The following is a 13,348-nucleotide window of genomic DNA, read 5'->3' as shown; positions in this document are numbered from 1 at the left end:
GGTGTTGCAATGACTGGACATCCCATAGGAAAGAAAAAATAGCAATGAGATCTCTGTAACCGCTCAGAGATTCTCCTGGACAGCAATGAGATTAAATATGAAGTCTTCTTCATTTTAGAATTGTTGTCATGTTTCTCCCCTATTAGATCTCAGCAATGTCTCAAACTATGTGCAAATCTGCATTGAAAAGTCAAATTCTTCGATATGAGCTCAAATATGTCTCTTCTAATTCTTCCGAGACCCAAATAAATCAAGTAGAAAAAAAACACAAATGAGATCTCTTTTACATCAATTGATAAACAGCAGTGAGATTAAATATAGAGCAATTACAGTCTCCTGTTTTTCAGATGTCTCTCATGTTTCTCCTAGAGATCTCCACTATACCTCAAACTTGCATTGAAAATCTGCATTGAAAAGTCAGATTATTCGATATGAGCTCAAATATGTCTCATCTAATTCTTCTGAGACCCAAATAACCCAAGTAGAAACAACACAAGAGATATCTCTTTTACATATCAACTGATAGACAGTGAGATTAAAGATAGAGCAATTACAGTCTTCAGCTTCTCAGATTCTCCTACTAAAAGCAGAGACCCCAGTAATCTCATGTTTCTCCTCTAGAGATCTCAACAATGTCCCAATTATTCTCAAATTTGCATTGCATTAAAAATCTGCATTGAAAAGTCAGATCCTTCAACATGAGCTCAATTACCAATAAGATCTCTTTAACACCTCAATCGATTCTCCTATAGCAATGAGATTAAAAAAAGAGCAATTACAGTTTCCTGCTTCTCATATATTCTCCTAAAGTAAAAGACCCCAGGGATCTCATGTTTCTCCTCTAGAGATCTCAATAATGTCTCAAACTTGCATTGCATTGGAAATCTGTGTTGAAAGGTGAGATTCAATACGAACTCAAACATTTCTCATTTGTTCTGAGACTAATGCATGCAGAAAAATCACAAATAAGATCTCTTAAACATCTCAATCGATTCACTGACAGCAGTGAGATTAAATATAGAGCAATTAGTCTCCAAAAGTAAAAGACCCCAGTGATCTCACATGTTTTTTTCTTCTAGAGATCTCAACAATGTCTCAATGTCTGCATTGAAAATCTGCATTGAAAAGCCAGATTCACCAGTGTCTCCTCAAACATTTCTCTCATCTAATGCCTTTGAGACCAAATTACCCAAAATATCTCTTGAGAAAAAACACTCTTTGACATCTCAATCAATTCTTCAGACAGCAATGAGATTAAATACAGCAATTATGGTCTCCAGCTTCTCAGATTTTACTCCTAAATTAAGACCCCAGGGATCTCATGTTTGAAAGATACCTTTCTCCAGGGATCTCACGTCTAGATATCTCATCAATGTCTCAAATGTTTTAAATTTTGAAAAGTCAGATTTTTCCATATTACCTAAATATTACTTATCTAATTATTCTGAGACCAAATTACCAGAGTATCTCATAAGAAAATCACAAATGAGATCTCTTTAAAATCTCAACCGATTCTCTAAGACAGCAATAAGATTAAACAAATAGCAATTAGAGTCCCACGTTTCTAATCTTTTTCTCCTGTAGTCTCCTCTAGAGATCCCACAATATCCCAAAATGTTCAGATGTGCCAAAATGCCAATGATTCTTAAATATTTATCATCTAATTCTTAAAAAAATACCAAATTATCTCTTTAAATAATAATTTAAAAAAAATCACAAATCACAAATGACATCTCTTTAATATCTCAATTGTCTCCAAGACAGCAATGAGATGAATTAGAGCACATGTACTGGGATCTTTTGTTAAATTCGTAGATTTTTCTCCTTTTTGAAGATACTAAATTATGCTAAAAGTAAAATGGACTTTATCATCAAAAAGAAAATGAACCAAATTCTTCTGAGACGAAACTCAGTTGCTTCTAAAGCTACAAGATTCATTTGATCAACATTCATTTTATCGTTCTATTTTAGGAGAAACATATGAGACAAAGGCGATAACTCACTGAATCTCATAAGCGATGAAAGAGCGCTCTCACTCTTCCCATTGAGTTTCAGAAATGTCATTCCTTCACTTTTCAAATATTGATTGACTGATTGATTAATGGAAACATTTCCACAGCAGGCCATTAATCAAATAACATGTCATATAATAAATGCAAATGCAATGGACGATCCTCAAAACACTGTTTTGATATTAAGAGGTGTAGAAACTTGAAGTGGAGATGATGGAGATGTTGGTAATGTGGGTTTGGACTCATTCTGGTTATGTTCTGCTTGGGGTCTCGGCTCAAGGAGACAAACGTCCCTGGGCTCAGTGTTAAGGGCAGAACAGACGTGTGTGAACTGATGAACGAGTGATTGGGATGCGGCCGGTGTGGTTTAGCACTGAATGTAAGCATGGATTACTCTTATGTTACCAAGAGCACTTCATGTCCGCAGGCGCTTGTGCACTTGACGGGGTTTAATGTTTGAAGTGTGTTTCCAGTGACTCTCTATACGAGGACGCTGCATGTAAATGCACACATGGCTATACGTACACTCAAGGGCAAACGCATACACACGTTATTAAGCTACGCTAAAGCCACTCTGACTTCTTGACCCATCCTTCCTTAAGGATGAACTGTTTTATTCCCAGATGACTGGAACGGACGTCATGTTTCTGCTTTCGCTGCTCTCATCAGCGCTGTAGGGGGTGAGCAGAAGGTTTCACACAAACACACACACACACACACAGATGTAGATGTTTCCCGTTCGCACATCAAATGCTCGTCTGCACCTAAAGGGCAAATGAAAGGCAGGAACATTTGTAAATAACCGACGTCATGTGTTTTAAATGATGAAACTGGATGCTGGAGTTTATAAGAGCAGGTTTCAGATTCATGGTTGAAGGTCACTTCAGCAAAACACTAAATAAATAGGCTCATATCTCGCCCACCTTCTGTTCACTATAAAAGCGTTTGGATCAAAGCATCTGCTAAATCAATGTAAATGTGCAGTGACCCTATAAAAGTTTGGAAGCACTAAGTTCCATTAGTTAACATTCAATGAGCATCACATTTGTTACAGTATTTATAAATCTTTGTGTAACACTTTATTTTACAGTGTCCTTGTTACATATGGTATGTAACATCTAATTACCGTAGTAATAACAGTAAATTATGCATAATTACATGCAACTAACCCTCAACCCAACCCTAATCCTACCCTAACCCTATAGTAAGTACATGTCGTTGCTTATTATTACTCAGTACATAAATATATAATTACACTGTAACAATGACACCACAATAAAGTGTAACCAATCTTTGTTAACGTTAGTGTTACGGTCTATTTATACATTTAAATTCTGAGTAATAATTAACTACATGTATTTACTATAGGGTCAGGATTATAATTATTAGTAATTATTAGTAATAGTGACAACACGCAACATGTAACAATAATTCTAAAATCAAGTGTTACTAAAATGGCAAGTAACACTGAATTCAATGTGAAATTTTGAAGTACAAGAACATAAAAAATATTTATTTGTAAAACCTACTACAATAATCTTTGATTAATATGTTTTACAGTGTACAACTGTTCGTTGTTAGTTCATGTCAGCTCAGGTCCATTAAATAATATTACCAGATACAACTTTTGATTTAACTAGTGTTCGTAAATGTTGAAATTAACATTAACTATGATTAATAAATGATTTAGTAGCATTCTTCAATGTTATGTTTATGTTAACTCATGTAGTTAACTAATGTTAACAAATGGAATCTAAGGTGTTACCAAATTTTTTTCAGTTATTTTTTATTATATTATAAAATCTCAAATCAAAAAATTGTTAGGTTTTTTAAATGACACTATTATGATAACCAAACCATGTGGAACATTTGCATATTTGCAGAAAGGATGCTGTTAAACTCCTCAAATCTATTAAATAAGTTTCACGAATGAGCTACTTTCAGCTTTCAAACTTTAAAAGTAGTTCAAATGATCTAGATTGTAGATCTAGATGTTATTTAGGCCAACATCAAAAAGCTTGAAAGTCGAGTTTGACACGGATCTGAGCTCAAACCAGCAGGGACAAACACTCAGATGCTGAGTCCATATGCCTCGCATTCTCTCCTTCATCTCCTGCAGCCTTCATCTGGAAACCTGCTCTTGAGCGTAAAAATCAAGTATTTAAAACACTGGGCTAAAATAATCAAGCATCCATCACAGAATAGCGTAACATCGACCAACCTCAACACCAACCTCAACCCAAACGAATTGAATGTTGATTCATTCCGATATGAGAAGTTTGACCTACCTCAGTTAGGGTAGATTAGTGTGATTAGATAGATTAGTTCGGGTAGATTAGTGTTAGATGATGCTGCACCTGTCGTACAGATCTGAGATCAGATTACTTCCCTTCTTGCTGATTGAAAATGTGTTATGCAATGATACAAATTCAGCATTAAGCTCTGTTGTTCAGAAATAGTTCAGTGCATTATCATTACAAACATTTCTTGATTGTACACTCACTGGCCACTTTATTAGGTACACCGTGCTAGCACAGATAGCACAGATTCAGCAAGCTGCTGGAAACATTCATCACAGATTTTGGTCCGTATTGTCATGATAGCATCACAGTTGCAGATCCATGATGCGAATCTCCCGTTCCTCCACATCCCAAAGCTGCTCTATCCGATTGAGATCTGGAGACTGGAGGCCGTTTTAGTTAAGTCATGATCAAGAAACCAGTTTGAGATGATATGGGCTTTGTGACATGTTGCGTTATCCTACTGGAAGTCATCAGAAGATGATACACTGTGGTCATAAAGGGATACATGGTCAGCAATTCTCGCTCTTCTCCTTCAAGGTTTGGTGTGTTGAGTGTTCAGAGATGCTCTTCTGCTTCAAGGTTTGATGTGTTGATCATTCAGAGATGCTCTTCTGCTTCAAGGTTTGGTGTGTTGAGTGTTCAGAGATGCTCTTCTGCTTCAAGGTTTGGTGTGTTGAGTGTTCAGAGATGCTCTTCTGCTTCAAGGTTTGGTGTGTTGAGTGTTCAGAGATGCTCTTCTGCTTCAAGGTTTGGTGTGTTGAGTGTTCAGAGATGCTCTTCTGCTTCAAGGTTTGGTGTGTTGAGTGTTCAGAGATGCTCTTCTGCTTCAAGGTTTGGTGTGTTGAGTGTTCAGAGATGCTCTTCTGCTTCAAGGTTTGGTGTGTTGAGTGTTCAGAGATGCTCTTCTGCTTCAAGGTTTGGTGTGTTGAGTGTTCAGAGATGTTCTTCTGCTTCAAGGTTTGGTGTGTTGTGTGTTCAGAGATGCTCTTCTGCTTCAAGGTTTGGTGTGTTGAGTGTTCAGAGATGCTCTTCTGCTTCAAGGTTTGGTGTGTTGTGTGTTCAGAGATGCTCCTCTGCTTCAAGGTTTGATGTGTTACGTGTTCAGAGAAGCTCTTCTGCTTCAAGGTTTGATGTGTTGTGTGTTCAGAGATGCTCTTCTACAGACCTCGGTTGTATCGAGTGCTTATCTGAGTACTGTTGGCTTTCTATCAGCTGAACCAGTCTGGTCATTCTCCTCTGACCTCTCATATCAACCAGACATTTTCACCCACAGAACTGACGCTCACTGGATATTTTCTCTTTTTCAGACCATTCTCTGTAAACCCTAGAGATGGTTGTTCGTGAAAATCCCATTAGATCAACAGTTTCTGAAACACTCAGACCTGCCCGTCTGGCACCAACAACCATGACACGTTCGAAGTCACTTAAAGTCCCCCTGTAGTCAATAATTTGATCCCTTAAAACTCATCATTGATCACCAAAATTACATATTTAGAAACATTTCCTTGAAAAAAATTATTAATACCTTAAAAATAGCTTGAATGTAACGCTATACCCTTGCCTCATTTAGTAAACGCGGTTCTATGAATATGCAAATGAGCCCCGCCTCCACTCACTCAGAGATCCACTCATTGACGATCACACGTTGATGTGATTGGTTACAAGGTAGTTTGTGACGTCAGAAACACCAGCGATTTCAAAGCGTGTTTTTGAGACTGTCTTTGGTTCACTGCAGTTTTAAGGAGAAAATACTCAGCAATGGTGTTGAATTATGATTTTACACATGGTTTGTCTTAAAGCATATTAAAAACATCACATAGACACATAAACAACATTAAAAGCTTGATTTACACCACAGGGAGACTTTAAATATTTTTTCTTCCTCGTTCTGATGCTCAGTTTCAACTTCAGCAGATCGTCTTGATCATGTTTACATGCCTAAATGCACTGAGTTGCTGCAATGGGATTTTTTGATTAGATATTTGCATTAACGAGCAGGTGTACCTAATAAATAGGCAATGATATATATCAAGCTTGAGTGTGTGAACCTGTTTGGAAACAATCATTTTTAGTTTTGTTTAATATAAAAACCATTTGGTTTCAACTTCCAAACATTTTTTAACTTGTTCTTATGCATAAAAATCTGTTTAGATCACCTGTAAATAAAACTTTAACACACTTCTGATTGTTCATACTATTATGTTTTCAGTAACACTTTATAATAAGGTTCCATTTGTTAACAACTAAATGTAGTTAACATTAATTAACATGGACTAACAAGGAAAAATACTTTCAAAAACAGGTACGCCAACCCAATCTCATGGCAATTAGTATGAATTTGTAAGATTTTTGCTAAATCTTACATATTTTACAAGTTGCCCAATTCGTATGAATTCGTATGAATGACCTACCCCTGACTCCGCCCCTAAACCTACCCATCATGGGGTTTAGACAAATCGTACGAATTCGCCACCTATTACTCACTTGTACGAATTGGTTGTGAGATAGTGTTGGGTATGCATGTTAATTTCAACATTAACTATTATATTACTTAAATCAAATGCTGTATCTGATTTATTTAATGAGTCAATTATTATTTAATTATTTAATGGGTCTGAGCTATCTGTATTTGGACAAAATAACGGTAAAAAAAAATATAAATAAAATAATAATAAATGTATTTCTCATTGAATGTTTGTAAATGCATTTGCAAATGTTAAATAATGGGACCTTATTGTAAAGTGTTGCCATTTTTTCATTATGCATTCAACTCCAGACTTGCATTTACTAATGTTATTTGTCACTTAACAGATGCTTTTTTTTTTATTGAAAGTTACTTACAGCACACTAATTATCGAGGGGAGTACTCATGAAAAACCAAGGGTGGAGTGTTTTTCCTCAAGGACACAATGGTAACAAGGCAAAACTGTTATCATCAGAATGAAAAGAAGCCAGAATTCTCTCACATGATGAAACAGTCAGACTCTTTTGGAGGAAAACAGCACAGCTGAGGGCGTCTACATGGTCTGCATCACTAAGAGCTGCTGGGGAAAGACTAATGATGTGTTACTAACTCTCAAAGGTCATGGATTAACTGTTTATCTCTATCAGAATTGCTGGTGGTCTGCTTAAAACCCAGATCCACTGAATGCCAACAGATCCTACAGTCAATTCATCACTCTTTACAAGTATTATTTATATACTTTTATGGTATTTATTCTATTTTAGTAATTTTTGTGCTTGTCATTTATTATTAGTTTTGGTTTTTAAAAATATTTCTATTTATCTTTATTTTTATTTTTATTTCAGTTTTAGTTTTAGTTTTAGTTTTAGTACTTCAACCTAAACTTGGTTCCATTCATGTTTTAAGTTTAAGCTTTTCATATAATTTTATGTAGTGTCATATGATCCTTCAGAAATCATTCTAATATGCTGATTTGCTGCTCGAAAAACATTTTTTATTATCAATGTTGAAAACAGTGAGGATACTTTGATGAATAGAAAGTTCAATAGAACAGCACTTATTTGAAACAGAATCTTTTGTAACATTATAAATGTCTTGACTGTAACTTTTGATCAATTTGAATGCATCCTTTGAGATATATATATATATATATATATATATATATATATATATATATATATATATATATATATATATATAAAAAATCAGCAGCTTTATTTCAATGAAAAAATATACTTTTTAATAGGTTTAAGTTTACATTAACTATACTGCTCTTCACATAAACATTACATATGCAGTTTGATGATCCTTGAAATGATCAGTTTTATCCCATTACATCTGCATTTGTGGCGAGAATCCTAAACGAGGGGCACAATAAAGCTTTTTCTATTTACTGTAGCAAAGCCAATACAATGCTCCGACACTGAAATTTAATGGATTAGATTCAGTTAACGACGCGATTACTTTTTAAGTTTTCCAGCAGTTTCAATGCAAATTAAGATTTTTTTCCCGCCAAATAGTGACTCACATTTTATTCATCATTCATTTTGTCATTGTAAATGTGGCTGTGTTTTAAAAATGAATATTGCATATTTAAAAATAAATGATTTTGACTGGATTCTCTGTGTCTATCCCAGTCTTCACCCACCCCCATTCCTCATTCCAGGAAGAGTGCTCTTACAGGAAGGTCAGGGCCTGAGCCACGGATCTGCAGTGATTGAAATCTTCTCCAGCGTCTGAGGCTCATTTCAGTGGCCTGACACTCACCCCCCTCATAAATAATCCCTCCGCGCTGAAATGGAACTGGGAATGAAGAAGAAACGGCGAGGGGAAAAAAACTGATAAGATCTTTTTGGAACAGGAGGACTTGAAAAAAAGTATGCAAATTTGTGTTTCGTTCCTTCAGGGTGTCTCTTTTGTGCAGGACGATGGGGAAATCTGGTCATTTAGAGTCATGTCTGTCACACAGATGGACTATTAAACTGCCTGTGGGGAAGAGGTCGGATCAGAGAAAGAGGGAGAGAGAGAAATTGAGGCAGTGGATCTGGAATAGTGTTACTGGACTCCCAAGAGCAAAGTATATTTCTACGCTAAAATGTGTAAAACTCGCCACCATGATGCTAGGATGTTGCTAGGGCATCACTATGTTTTAGTGGTATCTAGTGCATTGCTACGTGGTTCTAAGATGTTCTGGATGGTTGCCAGGGTGTTCTAGGTGCATCAAGTGGTTGCTGGGGTGTCCTTGGTGGTTTCTATGGACTTCTAGGTGGTTGCCAGGTTGTTGATGGTTACTAAGGCATTGCTATGCAGTCACTACACTCTTTTGGGGGTTTCTAGTGCTACATGATTCTAAGATGTTCTGGGTGGTTTCTAGGTTGTTCTATGTGTTTTAAGTGTTGCTGGGATGTCCTGGGTGGTTGCTGGCATCTTCTACGTGTTTGCCAGATTGTTTATGGTTACTAAGTCATTACTAGGGTGTTGCTATGTTTTTGTGGTTTCTAGTGTGTTGCTGCATGGTTCTAAGATGTTCTGGGTGGTTGCTAGGGTGTTCAATGCAGTTTAAGTGGTTAGAGGGATTTCCTGGGTTGTTGCTAGGGACTTCTAGGTGGTTGCCAGGTTGTTGATGGTTACTAAGGCGTTGCTATACAGTCACTACAGTGTTTTTGTGGTTTCTAGTGAATTGTTACATTGTTCTAAGATGTTCTGGGTGGTTGCTAGGGTGTTCTAGATGTTTTAAGTGGTTCCTTGGGTGTCATGAGTGGTTGCTAGGGTCTTCTAGGTGGTCGCCAGGTCATTGATAGCTGGTCTCTATAGCATTCTGTCGCTCGCTCAACCCAGAATGTCCTTTGTGATATGCTGGTTCGAGAATATATGAGGTCATGGAGTTCAAATATTGTTTTAATGAAGTTGCGAACCTTATACATATATGCACAGTAAACTTCAAAGTTAAGAACGAAGAAGGAGAAGAAATTCATTTTGTGAGATACTCACAGCAAACTGTCAACGAACATCTAGATAGGCTAACAGAAACATTTGAACTGTAATCTAGCTTATAGGCCTACTCAGGGGCGTCACTAGGCCCTTTTAAGGGGGACTTCTGCCCAGCCCCCCTAAAACATATTTGATTAATAAATTTTTGATCGCTTCAGTCCCCTTTAAAAAAACTTGCGGCAAGCTGCGTCAAGTTTCGGCTCCTCCCCTTATCTGAGTCTGCTTGGATTTAGCGCATTTTTCAATCTGCAGGGGCGCCGAGCAGAGCGAACATCAGAGAGTACAAGGTGTGTCGTGAGTGCATTTATTGATAGATTGCTATGATATTACATCTGCATCGGTGCAGTTCTTTGTCATAAATGCATTGCAGTTTACATAATGTAATGCTACTTGAGCATTGGGAGCAACACAGGACGGTTCGGTTTCTCATCCAATTCCAATACGTTTCGCTGCGTTCACCTTCAGCCCTTATCACAGTGTGATAGTTGTTTTTTCTTCCAACAAAAATGAAGCGATTAACACCCATGAAAACATACTTTAGAAAACGATCATGATTTATTTTAATTTACTTTTTAAAATTTAAAACATATTATTATGTATTTCGGCATTACATTATGCAGCCATGCACAGAAATGATTAAAGACACATCATTGTCTGAAAGCACTAGATGGCCCAGAGAGAGAAACATCATGTGGAGTTATTTTGTTTTGTATTAATAAATATAGTTAAGTAATAATGAATCAGGAGGAGTGTATCATGATACATAGAGTAAGAGTAGAGTAAAGGGATTTGTGATTTTCTTTTAAGTACTTGATTTATAGAAGTGGCAAATTGATAATTCATGTTGTTATTTTTAATAAATAGAAATAAATATAGAACAGATTAATCATATTGCCAATAGACAATTACATTAATACATGTTTTGTCTATATTCTTAATGAATATTAGCTGGTTAGTTAAATTATTTGAAATTAAATACATTTTCACGGGGTGACTTGATGAATAACCAACCGTATTGTTGATTATGAAGGCTAAAAAGCTTAAAAAATAAAATAATTTATATTTCATTGTAGATGGACTTAGTTACCTAGCTTTCCTGGTAGCTTTGTCTGAAAAATCAGTTGACTCTATGTTTACTTTCTTCACTGACAGACAAAAATGAAAAGCCTATATCAGTCAAAGCTCAGCTTTAGGAGGGGAAAATGCATGCCCCCGAACCCCCCTAAATACCTCACATTCGGTACCTCAGTGATTATAAAACCGTGCCATATGCATGTTACTGGATGAATGAATGAAACTAGTTAATAATGAGCATTAGACCATAACCTAACTTTTTTTTTTTTTTAAATCATACCCTCATTGGGGGCTGAGCCCCCCTAAAATGAAAATCCTAGAATCGCCCCTGGGCCTACTGTAATTGAGACATTTATTCAAGAAATTCATTACAAACAGAAAGATGTATAGTGCAGAGAAATTTCATGACAGAGCGGGATTGGAGCGACTTCATTTTACTGGAGAGCATGAGTAGTACATGAGTGGAACATTGGGCTGTGATCGACTGAGCGGATTGCAATCACTATTGTGGATTCTAGTGCATTGTTAGGTGTTTCTAGGGTCTAGGTGGTTATTAGGGTATTCTTGAAGGTTGCTAGAGTGTTGCTAGGGTTTTCTTGGTGGTTGCTAGGACATCACTTACTGGCCAATTGAAAAGATGATATTCCGGTTCTTAAACATGACTCAGGTTAGCTAAAGACAGGCAAGAGACACAACCAGACTGATTATTCCACCACAGGCCTTCACTAAAAGCATTTCAGAACTAAAAACATAATATAATTCATTTGTTAAATCCATAATCTCAATACTGAAAAATCTGAAAGCAGAAGTTTATGGAAGTGACATTGTCTTCAGTCTGGCTATAGAATAAACTAAGATGAGAATATTACTTTGCTGCTCTTTTCATATTTGCTTTTATTACTTTTACAGTGCGGCTTCATTTCCAATGCTGCATCTCAGTACAGATTCCTCAAAGTGTGAGTGTAATGGAAGTGTTTATCTGTGACGTACAGTATGATGCGACTAGCTTAAAGACATCATTATCTCTGTGTGTTAATGTGATTTCTAGAGCTGCACTGGCATCTGCACTAGTATAAGTCATTGACATCAAGTGAAACTCATGAGTAATGCGGTTTGCTGTCACAACCGGCCCTTCAGACCCCAAACCACAACAGACTGATGAATTACCCCACGGCTACAAGGCCGAGAGGATCAACACAAACACGCACAACATGCACAGACTGAGCTCACAAACTAACACTGGCTCTACATGATTATGCTCTCCAATGCTCTATTTCTAACTGCTTTTTTCATCTCGTTGGGTCCATAGGCTTGATTAAAGAATTAAGACACTTTAGGCCATGTTACAGTGATTTTACCATAGTTAAAATGGGTGTTCTTCAGTATGACGTAGACCCCCTTATATTATCAGTGGAATCTACAGCCTCGGGCAGCTTATTGCCTTGATTAAACATTTTCTTAGTTATTAAGTTATTAATTGCATTTTGTGTGCAATGTCTTAACTTTTGGTAGTCTAATCAAATGCTAAAAGTCATGGCTGTAATTGGTTCGTTTCTTTCCTCGCCCCTGGAAATAAAAGGTCAAGTCGGGTGCATTATGTTTTTTAAAAATAATTATATTTAAAAATGAATGTAAATAAATATCTTTAAGTGAAATATCATCAGAAAGCGATTGTGCCATAACACAGAGCCTGTTCCACTGGAGTGTGATTCTTCAGTGAATGTGACTCATTTCAAACCCCCACTGAGAACAATTTTTATCTTCACAGCACAAAATTGTCTCCGGAGTGCATGTTGCAACCATCCCAAGCTCCTAAAACCCTCCAAAAGAGAAAAGAAACACTTTCCATCTAGGCAAATACTCAAGAAAAAGTGTTCTTTATGTAACACTATTACTGATGCTCATACCGTATTAGATGGGTCATGACATGAGAAATCAAATTTGCCTTGATCTTTTGACATATGAGAGGTCTTTGTACCATTAAAACATCCTGCAAGTTTCAGAGCTTAAAACGTCCTCATATTTAACAAATCCTTTTTTAATAAAACTCCAAAAATGGCTCGTTTTGATATAGCGGGATCTGTGACATCATGCATTTGCAAATGACTGCCTCCAGAGCAAGACATCGACCAATAGTTATACATCATCGCACTATAGGCCCCGCCCACTGATGTTCAGTAGCTTAACGGCTGACATTTGCCAACACTGGATGTGTGTGTCGCGTCAAAAGCAAATAAAACCCATTATAATCAGTGACGCTGTCTACACTGGATATCGTAATGATACCCGTTCACGCGCTTGAGTCTATGATAACAGGACAAATGGAAAAGTGAAAGAACGTTCACTTTTAACGCGACCATAAACAGTTCATTTGTGTCTCTATACAGACTTCAGAAGGATCCCAGCATCAGAAACAAGTGGATGGTTTATTTGTAATCTTGTCGGAAGATGATATGTTTGTTCAGAGCATTTGACTTCAGATTGTTCTGTAAACGAGGCACAGT

This window comes from Leuciscus leuciscus (assembly GCF_965113295.1).
Source record: "Leuciscus leuciscus genome assembly, chromosome: 18".
NCBI lineage: Eukaryota > Metazoa > Chordata > Actinopteri > Cypriniformes > Leuciscidae > Leuciscus > Leuciscus leuciscus.
This window is presented reverse-complemented; position numbering follows the sequence as displayed.